Below are 12,500 nucleotides of genomic sequence, written 5' to 3' on the forward strand. Positions count from 1 at the left end.
CACAGGAGGAATTTAACAAGTGCAAAAACTACATAGAAGAGTATGTGTTAATTAACCCTATAACACCGAACCGGTCATATTTGATCCATTAGTTTTGAAGCCCTCTACATGATCAGTGTGATATTTTTATTCTTGAAAAACCTGATGTATACAATTAGATACATGCAATACACAGATAATCCACCAGGGGGAGGAGTACATTCACCAGAGGCCTTTAGTGACACTACAAGACTGTCATTAATGAGGAAGGAGGAAGAACTGGGACCATTTAGAAAAGGAATTAACTATTTATTGGACATGTTTGTGTTAGATTATGTTTTTGTTTGTTCAATAATAATAATATTTGAGCACTGAGACCCAATGGATCAAATATGATACAAAACTGAAACTCATGCATGGCAATTGATATCTGAAAAAAACATTTATTTGGGTTGTCCAGAAGGACCAATAAAGGCTCCAGTTTCAAAGAACTGGAATTTTCTGTCCATGATTTAATGGTTCAGAATTTAAAGAGTTAATGTGTTTTTCAGTCCAGATGCCTGTTGTAGAAAAAAAAAAAAAAAAAAAAAAGGCCTGTAAAAGAATAAGAAAATTGAAGTCATTATTGGATTAAAATATCTTATTTCAAGTAAAATTATCTGTCAGTGCTGGAAGAAAAGTTTTCTTAAATAATTATTCATTTTATTAGTTCCAGTTTTTCATTTAAAGAGGAGAAACCATTTTTGGGATATAATAAAAACAAACAAAACAAGCCCTAAACAAACAAACGGATAAAAACTGTGCAATAAAATAAAATAAATGAATAAAATAAACAAGGAACATTTTGAATTATGAAATATCAGAACTGGAAGAAAGAAGTAAGGAAATTATGTAGCGCCAAGTAACAACACGTCATTTAGTAAATCAATTAAATCCATCTCTTTCAGATTCAGATTCAGACTCAGATTCCGATTCCAATTCAGACTCAGACTCAGATTCAGATTCAGACTCAGATTCACACTCAGATTCAGACTCAGATTCAGACTCAGACTCAGATTCAGACTCAGATTCAGACTCAGATTCAGATTCAGACTCAGATTCAGATTCAGATTCAGATTCAGATTCAGACTCAGACTCAGACTCAGATTCAGATTCAGACTCAGACTAAGATTCAGATTCAGACTCAGACTCAGATTCAGACACAGATTCAGACTCAGATTCAGACTCAGATTCAGACTCAGACTCAGATTCAGATTCAGACTCAGACTCAGACTCAGAATCAGATTCAGATTCCAATTCAGACTCAGATTCAGACTCAGATTCAGATTCAGACTCAGATTCAGATTCAGATTCAGATTCCAATTCAGACACAGATTCAGACTCAGACTCAGATTCAGACTCAGATTCAGACTCAGATTCAGATTCAGACTCAGATTCAGACTCAGACTCAGATTCAGACTCAGATTCAGACTCAGATTCAGATTCAGACTCAGACTCAGATTCAGATTCAGATTCCAATTCAGACTCAGATTCAGACTCAGATTCAGATTCAGACTCAGATTCAGACTCAGATTCAGACTCAGACTCAGATTCAGACTCAGATTCAGACTCAGATTCAGATTCAGACTCAGACTCAGATTCAAATTCAGATTCCAATTCAGACTCAGATTCAGATTCAGACTCAGACTCAGACTCAGATTCAGATTCAGACTCAGATTCAGACTCAGACTCAGACTCAGACTCAGATTCAGAATACTTTATTAATCCCAGAGGAAATTCTATGTTACGTTTCTAAATGTACAGACATTTATCGCCCTAATTATATTCATAAACCGAAATATTAAATATTAAAACACTTACAATTAGAGCAACAATTTTCAGAATCAGAAAAGCTTCATTGTCTGTCTCTGTCTTAGACGTCGCTCACACAACAAACAACACAACACAGAAACACACAATTTCTAAAAAACTAGTGAGATAAAAGAATACTGAAACATAAATAATTAATATAGAGTTTAAAAAAAACAAACAAACTCTAAAATGTGTAACGTGTTAAAGTGCATGTGCTGGAGATCATCGTCAGATTTAGTAGAATGTGTACCAGACAAATATTATCAATTATGTTTATGTTTATGTTTATGTTTACGCATTTGGCAGACGCTTTTTTCCAAAGCGACTTACAGGGGAAAACTCAATTAGATGAGAAGTCAAATAAATATACATGAATATTGTTCTGTGTAATTGTAATTATGCATTATACAAAAAAACAAAACAAAACTGTATTATTCCGGCAGCAGGGGCGCCAAAAAAATATTGTTAAATAATGGAAAATAACCATCTCATAAAAATACAGTAATTTTCCTTAATTAAAATATAGCTTTTTGCCAAAACTTAACATGTGATTTGGCTTTTTTTTTTTTTTTTACCTTTTTAATGTTTAATAAAGAATATTTACATGTATTAAAACAATCCAATTCCCTATAAATATATATATAAATAATTTTCAGTGAGACTCAGTTGTCCAATCCACTGATAAAAACTGTATTTGGACAGTTTATCAGTGCTTATACATGTTATACATTCACAAAAATACTTTTATTCAACATTTTTGTTGTGAAACCTCCTGTAATTACACAAGATATTTGTCAATTAACAAACAAGTTTGGTTCAACTGACAGAACTAATACTTTTACAGTTAATTGTCAGTAACTTAATCTTGTTTTATTATTTTTTATTTACAGTATTTAACCTTAGATTAACAGTTTAATCTCATAAATAGAAAAGAAATATTTGTGGAAAAAAAAATTATTCTGTGAAAAAAAAAAATATATAAAAAAAAAGGAAATTTTATGGTATTCACAGTTACAGTTTTTTCATGTTATTTTCCATTTGACAAGTAAAATCACAGTCTGTTTAATTCATTTCGTTGATATTTTCCTGTATTTTAAAAATACAGGAAAAATCTGTAAATGAAACAGTGAAAATTCTGTTAAATTACAGATTTTTTTTTTACAGTGTGTGATCATCATTCATTTGTTATTTTTTGTTCATGTATATTTAATCTATATCCCCTTTTTGTAATAGACTGAGTACAGAGGCAGAACCCAAAAACAAGACCACAAATACCGAATAAGATTTAGTGTTTTTATTAAACACTTTTACAGAAGAAAAAACTCTACACAGAGAATATTTGTCTTCTGAGAGGCCTCCGGTTCCGGGGGTAAACGTCTGGGCTGCGGGTGGGATAGACAGACGGCCGACTCGGCTGAGTCGGGAAAACCCCCACGGAATCCCCACTAGGGACAGACAGAGGGTGGTCAATAGACAAGCCAGGTCATACACGGGAAAACAATCAATCGAGCAACGGTACATAGGGGACGAGCAAACTCACGGTAGTAATCCAGGCGGAGGTCGAAGCACAGGTTAACGTTGGAGGCTGAGGTAATAAAGGGAGCAGGCAGAGACGAAGTCGGGTACGAACCAGGTCGGGAACAGGCAGGCAGGAAGAGGTCAGGCTGAATCGAAGGTCGAGGGACGAAAACAGGTCAAACACGGCAGACGAACAAACAGGATCCAAGAAACGCTGGTAAGTGAATACAACGAGTTGCAGAGCACAAACTGGCAAAGGAACAGGGGAAGACACAGGGTTTAAATACACAAGAGGGCGGGAAGACAATGAGACACAGGTGGAGATAATCAGGGAGGAGCAAGGTAATCAGGTGAAAGGTGAACACAAAAGGAAGTAAAGACAACAGACAAGACACATGAGGGAAACTTAACAAAATAAAACAGGAAATGACAAACAAAACAGAAAAGACAGACAAAGTCCAGAAGCCGACATGACAGTACCCCCCCCTCTAGGGGACGGCACCGGACGGCCCAGGAACCTCCGGGTGGCGCTGATGGAACTCCCGAATCAGGTCCGGGTCCAAAATGTAGGAGGCGGGCACCCAGGAACGTTCTTCAGGGCCGTATCCTTCCCAGTCCACCAGGTATTGGAACCCTCTCCCTCGCCGGCGAGCCGCCATGAGCCGGCGCACAGTGTAGGCTGGATCCCCATCGATGATCCGGGGTGGAGGCGGTGGCTGGGTGGAAGGGACCAGTGGACTCTCCTTGGCGGGTTTGACTTGACTGACGTGGAAAGATGGGTGGATTCTCATAGTCCTGGGTAATCTGAGTCGCACAGAAACAGGATTAATAACCTTAGATATAGGGAACGGGCCCACGAACCTGGGTGCCAGTTTCCGGCTCTCCACCCTCAAAGGGAGATGACGGGTAGATAGCCACACCCGCTGGTCCTGCTGGTAGACCGGAGCCGGGGTCCTATTACGATCGGCTGCTGCCTTATAGACTCCCGACGCCTTTAACAGAGCCTGTCTGGCACGAATCCAGGTCCTCTTGCATCGCCGTATCAGAGCCAGGGCCGACGGGACGCTGACGTCCTTCTCCAGAGCCGGGAACAAAGGGGGTTGATAACCAAAAACTACGTGAAACGGAGACAGACCAGAGGAGACACAGGGTAACGAATTGTGGGCGTATTCCACCCAGATCAGCTGGCGGCTCCAGGACGAGGGGTTGTGAGAGGCCAACACTCTAAGGCCGGTCTCCAACACCTGATTGAGCCGCTCAGTCTGACCATTAGATTGAGGGTGGTAGCCCGAGGACAAACTGACAGAAGCCCCAATGAGGGAACAAAAAGCACGCCAAAAACGTGCCACAAACTGAGGGCCCCTATCAGACACAATATCCTTAGGGAACCCATGCAAACGACAAACGTGACACAGAACCGCCTCTGCGGTCTCCTTAGCAGAGGGGAGCTTAGGTAACGGGACAAAATGTGCCATCTTAGAAAAACGGTCCACAATAGTAAGGACAGTGGTATTACCTTCAGACGGGGGTAGGCCGGTTACAAAATCCAATGAGATATCCGACCAAGGTCTCCTAGGGACTGAAAGAGGAAGTAACTGACCAACCGGGGGCTTATTGGAAGACTTGCATGCGGCACAGACGGGACAGGATGCGATGTATTCCGTCACTAACTTCTCCATGGCCGGCCACCAGAAGCGTTGTTTAATGACGAACATGGTCCGCTGGACTCCCGGGTGACAGGACAGCTTAGAAGAATGAGCCCAGTGAATGACCTGTGGGCGGAGGTTAGGGGGAACAAACAGACGGTCCGGCGGGACGCCAGCCGGGATGACACAGTCCTTTAAAGCATCACACACAGCCTTTTCAATCTCCCAGTGCACCGCCCCCACCACACAGGACTTAGGCAAAATAGCTTCAGGTTCAGTACTCACTTCATCAGGAGTAAATAGTCTGGACAGAGCATCAGGCTTCACATTCTTTGAGCCGGGCCGGTAGGAAAGAGAGAAATTAAAACGGGTGAAAAATAACGCCCACCTGGCCTGACGAGAGTTGAGACGTTTGGCGGTCCGCAGGTACTCCAGGTTCTTGTGGTCAGTCCATATCAGAAAAGGCACCTCCGTTCCCTCCAGCCAGTGTCGCCATTCCTCCAGCGCGACTTTAATGGCTAACAGCTCTCTGTCGCCGATGTCATAGTTGCTCTCCGCTTTAGTTAGTCTTCTGGACAGGAAAGCACAAGGGTGGAGCCTGTTATCTTTAGGTGACCGCTGCGAGATGACCGCTCCAACCCCCAGGTTAGAGGCATCCACTTCCACGACGAACTGGAGGGCTGGATCCGGGACCGACAGGACAGGGGCCGAAGTGAAGATGTCCTTTAACCTCTTGAAGGCGGTTTCGGCTTCAGAACCCCATCTAAACACAGACTTAGGAGAGGTTAGGGCATGCAGGGGGGCAGCCACACTGCTGAACCCCCTAATAAACTTCCTGTAAAAGTTGGCAAAACCAAGGAATCTTTGCACATCCTTCCGACAGCAAGGGGTTGGCCAATCCCTCACAGCACTGACCTTGTCCGGGTCCATCTGTACACTTCCCTCCGCAATGATGAACCCCAGAAAAGACACAGACGGGCGGTGGAACTCACATTTCTCTGCTTTCACAAATAACTGATTTTGTAAGAGTCTCTGGAGTACCTGACGGACGTGTTGGACATGTGACGTCTCATCCGGGGAAAAGATCAGTATGTCATCTAAATAGACAAACACGAAGACATTGAGCATGTCACGTAGTACATCGTTCACTAATGCTTGGAAGACAGCGGGGGCATTTGTGAGACCAAACGGCATTACTAAGTACTCGTAATGGCCACTGGGGGTGTTAAACGCTGTCTTCCACTCATCACCTTCTCTGATCCTGACCAGATGATAGGCATTGCGGAGGTCTAACTTAGTAAACACCTTGGCGCCATGTAAAAGTTCAAAAGCCGATGACATGAGTGGTAATGGGTATCTATTTCGGACAGTTATATCGTTTAGACCACGGAAGTCTATACAGGGGCGGAGACTCTTATCCTTCTTGTCAACAAAGAAAAACCCTGCTCCAGCAGGGGACGAAGAGGGTCTAATTAAACCAGCCGCCAATGACTCATCGATGTATTTCTTCATGGCGGTGGTTTCCGGGCCAGACAGGGAATACAATCGTCCCTTAGGGGGGCTGGTACCAGGGCGCAGGTCTATGGCACAATCATAAGGTCTGTGAGGAGGCAAAGAAGTAGCACGAGCCTTATTAAACACTTCCTTGAGATCATGATAACACTCAGGTACCTTATTAAGAGCAGGAAAGTCAGTCTCAGGTTCCTTCACGGTCTCCACTGAAGCCACCACTGGCTGGACAGGAACGGACGAGGAATCCTGGGTACGGGTCTCTACCCTGTGGGTGTCACAGCCCTCACCCCAGGACTGAATCTCTCCTGTCTTCCAATTGACCCGCGGGTTGTGTATGGTAAGCCACGGGTGACCCAGAATAAGGGGTTGGGAGTCTGAGTGATAGATATGAAAACATACTTCTTCTGAATGGCCATCATTGAAACTGAGAGAGACTGGTTGAGTACGCAGCACCACACGACAGATGATGTGATCGTCTATGGCCCGTGCCTCCAGGGGACGCTGTACTGGCACCAGAGTCAGTCTAAGCCGCTTAGCCAGTCTCTCATCCATAAGGTTAGCGTCCGAGCCGGAATCTATCAGGACGGGGTGCTGTAGAGAAACAGAATCAGAGGACAAACAGACCAATGGCTGCACCCGAGGAGAGTTTAGCATACACACAGTCCGGCTCAAAAGAGAGCCCTCACCTGCCGGAGTTTTGGGCCTCAGCGGACAGCTGGCGACCCGATGTCCCTCTTGACCACAGTATAGACAAAGTCCGGTAGTCAAACGACGGCGATGCTCTTCTGCGGACAGACGTGTGCGGCCTAATTGCATCGGCTCCTCCCTCGAGGCTTGGCCAGATTCCGGTACTGGTAGAGGAGGATCTACACCCTTCTTGTCACGACCAGCAGGATGGACCCCAGACGGTTCCGACTGCCAGATGCCCCATTGGTCCGAGACCAGAATAGCAGCAGAGATAACGTCATCCAAGGTATGTAGCTCCCGACGGAGCGCCATCTCACGTCCAATGGTGCGGTTCAGTCCTGACTGAAAAGTAGTAATTAATCCGGCCTCATTCCAACCCGACTCTACTGCCAGAGAACGAAACTCACTCACATATTGTCTGATCGGGCGGTCTCCCTGCCTCAGCCTCAAGAGCCTCAGTGCTGCTTGCTGACCGCGAACAGGATGATCATATATTCTTTTAAGTTCCGTCAGCAGACTAGACGCCGACCGAGTTAGAGGGGAATTCTGTTCCATAAGGGAATTGAAAAAACTTAAAGGAGGTCCTTCTAACAGACTTGCTATATAAGCGATCTTAGCAGACTCACAAGAAAAACGTCTGGGTTGGGAATCAAAAATTAGACGTATCTGGGTACAAAAACTACGACATGTGTCCGGATTACCAGAATATTTAGAGGGGGGAGGGATGTTAGGCTCCTCCGAGGCCCTCACAGGAGGATCAGAAGGTTCAGGTTCGCTCGGTGGACTCTGGGCGGACGCCTGATTACCGGTGAGCTGGGAAATCTGGGAGGACAGCTGAGACATTTGATCCATAAGGGACTGCAGGAGCTGCTCATGTCCCCCCATGCGTTGCCCCTGTAGGCGGATTGCTTCCCGGACCTGGTCTAGGTCTGCTGGGTTCATGGTATTGGCCAGTTTGTACTGTAATAGACTGAGTACAGAGGCAGAACCCAAAAGCAAGACCACAAATACCGAATAAGATTTAGTGTTTTTATTAAACACTTTTACAGAAGAAAAAACTCTACACAGAGAATATTTGTCTTCTGAGAGGCCTCCGGTTCCGGGGGTAAACGTCTGGGCTGCAGGTGGGATAGACAGACGGCCGACTCGGCCGAGTCGGGAAAACCCCCACGGAATCCCCACTAGGGACAGACAGAGGGTGGTCAATAGACAAGCCAGGTCATACACGGGAAAACAATCAATCGAGCAACGGTACATAGGGGACGAGCAAACTCACGGTAGTAATCCAGGCGGAGGTCGAAGCACAGGTTAACGTTGGAGGCTGAGGTAATAAAGGGAGCAGGCAGAGACGAAGTCGGGTACGAACCAGGTCGGGAACAGGCAGGCAGGAAGAGGTCAGGCTGAATCGAAGGTCGAGGGACGAAAACAGGTCAAACACGGCAGACGAACAAACAGGATCCAAGAAACGCTGGTAAGTGAATACAACGAGTTGCAGAGCACAAACTGGCAAAGGAACAGGGGAAGACACAGGGTTTAAATACACAAGAGAGCGGGAAGACAATGAGACACAGGTGGAGATAATCAGGGAGGAGCAAGGTAATCAGGTGAAAGGTGAACACAAAAGGAAGTAAAGACAACAGACAAGACACATGAGGGAAACTTAACAAAATAAAACAGGAAATGACAAACAAAACAGAAAAGACAGACAAAGTCCAGAAGCCGACATGACACTTTTAGACCTTTTATATTTTTTCATACTGTATTTACAAATGCAGAAGAGATCAGGATCATGTTTTAGAACTAAGACTCTATTTTCTGATTCTGCTCTGATGTAACAAACTGAAATACAAACATATGTCAGGGTTATTAAAGCTAGTACAACATAGAAATAAATGTACCACTGTAAATATATATATATACACAAATATACATATTAAAACACTATTAAAACACAATAGAACAAGATATCTGTAATATTTCTAATAAGTGTACAGTATGTCCTAGACAAATATGATCAAATATCATCAGAGGATCCAAGACCCGGTCCATTTAGACCAGGGGTCCAACTCCTGTTAGTTCAAGTCCCACATTCAGTCCAGTCTGAGCTACAGTACAATAATAACACAATAAACTACAAATTATGACAACTTTCCCTCTGTGTTTTAGTTCAATTAAAAACATTAAGTTCTGAAAATATTTACATTTACAAACCTTCACAAAAAATAGGAAAAACCTAACACACACAATGTTACACAAACATGTGGAACCGGGCAGAATATCGTTAAAATTAAACTAAGATAACTAAAATAAGAACAATTTCTCCAATATTCCGTCAGAGCTTATCTTTAACCCAGCGTACAGATGACAGTGGATCTACAAATGCATAAAACATTTAAGAACAGACTGAATATTGGAACAGTTCCACAGAACTGTCTCCAGACAGTTCAGGTGGTTCATATTTGTTCAGGTTATTCACATTTTATTTTTATAGGACAGTTTGTAAATGTAAATATTTTCATAGTGTCGTTTTAATTTTTTCACATTAAATGACGTAGAACATTTGTAGTTGTTATTATTTATAGATATTGTTATTATTTTATTCGATCCCTTTGGTCTGAATGTGGAACCAGAACTCACACCAGTTGGACCCCCCTGATGGGTCAGAAGGACTACTCCACATTCTCCACTTTGTTTTAGTTAAAAAAAAGTTAATTACATTGTGAAAATGTTTACATTTGTAAATTATTCTTTCACCCAAAATGGGAATAATCTGAACAACCATGAACAAACTGATATTTCTGAAAAAAAATGAGTGAATGTGAACAGTATTCCAGTTTATCATTGACACGTGCACTTCCAGACCTCAGATCTACAACAGGCATCTGGACTGAAACACATATTAATTAGTTCAAACTCATCTGTGTAAGTTTGACACTTGGTAAATTCATCCCATGGACCGGACTGGACTGAAACATTTGGCGCGCTGGTCCGTATGTTTAACACCCCTGATTTACATGAATACACCACATGAATTTTCAACGATCTAATTCATGGGTGTCAAACATGTGGCCCAGGGGCCAAAACCGGCCCACCAAAGGGTCCAGTCCGGCCCACCAAAGGGTCCAGTCCGGCCCACCAAAGGGTCCAGTCCGGTCCGTGGGATGAATGTGCGAAATGCAGAAATTACACAGAAGATGTTAACAGTCAAGGATGTTAAAGTCAGATCAGTAAAGTACTATCATAATAACCTAGAAATAATGAAAACCAGGATTTTCCCCTTTGCTTTAGTGTTAAAAAAAAGTTCAATTACACAAAAATGTTTACATTTACAGACTAACCTGAACAAATATGAACAACCTGGAATGTTTAAAGATAATTCTGTGGAATTGGACCAATATTTTGCCTGTTATTAAATGTTTGGTGTATTTGTAGATCCACTGTCATCTGTACATTAAAATGAACATGTATAAATAATAAACTTATTTTTCTTCTGAATTTTCCGGTTGTTACCTCCACCAGGAGGTGTTGTGATCACTTTGCTTTGTGTGTTTTCGTGTTTGTTTGTTTGTTAGCAAGATAACCCAAAAAGTTATGGATGGATTTTCATGAAATTTTCAGGAAATGTTGATACTGGCCCAAGGAAGAGGAGGTCTGCGCTCTCCAAGTGCTTTTCTTGTTCATATTTGTTCATGTTATGTTCAAGTACAGTTCATAGATGTAAACATTTTCATTACAGAATTTGATTTTTCACTCAAAAACACAGAAAACTTTGGAGTTGACATTATTTATCACTTCTGATCCTATTATTTATATATTTACCTCCGCCAGGAGGTATTGTGATCACTTTGCTTTGTGTGTTTGTTTGTTTGTTCTCATCTTTAGTGTAAAACTCTTCCACCCATCTTTCCCAAATCTTCCCCACAGATAGGCCTAGGCCCTGGGACCAGCCCATTAAACTTTGGTCCCAGTCGGCCAAAGTTCAAGGTCACAGCAAGGTCACAACATCTACAATTTTCCATCTGTCATCATTGAGACATTTTACAAAATTCATTAAAAAATTCAAAACGACTCAGATTATCCTCCAATTTAGTCCACCTGTAGCTTAGAACAATATCTTGTATCTGGCAAAAAATGTGTCCACATCCACTGTGGAATGTGGACTCTGTGGACATTTACATTTAACTCTGAAAATCCCATTTACCACACATTTTTCATTCTAACTCAACAAATATTGATGTGAATTGAATCTAACTGGACAGACACATGACTGGTACCAAGCTTCAACTGTTTCTGCTGTATGGAACAACCTGGAAACTGTTGAATTTAAACAGAAATAGTCGATCCACACAAGCACAGTGTTCAGGGTGAAGGAGGAGCTTTGTGTTCTCTGAACACTTGTTTCTATTATTTTCCTGGGCCGTCTGTACGTGGCCCCGGAACTAAAATGAGTTTGACATCCTTGATGTAATTAAACGATAGCTGACACAGATAAAAACACACATGACAGTGTGTTGGAAGTCTTTATAATGATCATTGCCGGAGCCGCTCGCTCCATTGTGTCTGTAGTTTATGAAGTGTTCTTATAGAATTTATTCATTTGGCTTTAGTCAAACACTGGTGGTCTCATCTGTCACTGCGTATGATCTAGAGGGCAACAAAAAGATGAAAGCCCCCCTGAGAGGCCACATCAACACCACGCCAGCTCCAATAAACCTCCAACGGCCCCGAGCGGCCGGGTTCCAGCACCAGAACCAGAACCAGAACCAGAACCAGCGCCAATGCTCACACAAACACAAACTGGAATCAGGTTTTTTCTGCTGTTTTATGGAGGTTTGTGCCGCAATGCATGATGCCCACCACCACCAAGCAACACATTGGGTCCAGATGGGAGGGGGGGCAGAGAGAGAGAGAGAGAGAGAGAGGGAGAGAAGGGAGTGAGGGGGAGGGAGAGAGAGGGGGGAGAGAGAGAGAGAGAGAGGGAGAGAAGGGAGTGAGGGGGAGGGAGAGAGGGAGAGAGGGAGAGAGAGAGAGGAACAGAGAGAGAGAAGAAGAGAGAGAGGGAGAGAGAGGAAGACAGAGAGAGAGGGAGAGGGGGAGGGAGAGGGGAGAGAGGGAGAGAGAGAGAGAGAGAGGGAAAGAGAGGGAAAGAGAAAGAGAGGAAGAGAAAGAGAGGGAGAGAGAGGAAGAGAGAGAGAAAGCGAGAGAGGGAGAGAGAGGGAGGGAGGGAGAGAGAGAGAGAGAGAGAGAGAGGGAGGGAGAGAGGGAGAGAGAAGGAGGGAGAGAGAGAGGGAGAGGGACAGACAGACA

General features: G+C 43.3%; 1 long non-coding RNA gene across 1 annotated transcript in view; it reads left to right on the forward strand.

The window, feature by feature from the left end:
• The window catches only part of LOC115414346 (uncharacterized), a 24,027-nt gene extending 20,365 nt beyond the window's left edge, over positions 1–3,662 (forward strand). The window contains exon 3 of the long non-coding RNA XR_003934607.1: positions 3,652–3,662. This is a non-coding gene — a long non-coding RNA (uncharacterized LOC115414346). The remainder of the gene's footprint in view (positions 1–3,651) is intronic.
• Positions 3,663–12,500: the final 8,838 nt, after the last annotated feature.

Source organism: Sphaeramia orbicularis, chromosome 22 (assembly GCF_902148855.1).
Source record: "Sphaeramia orbicularis chromosome 22, fSphaOr1.1, whole genome shotgun sequence".
Classification (NCBI taxonomy): Eukaryota; Metazoa; Chordata; class Actinopteri; order Kurtiformes; family Apogonidae; genus Sphaeramia; species Sphaeramia orbicularis.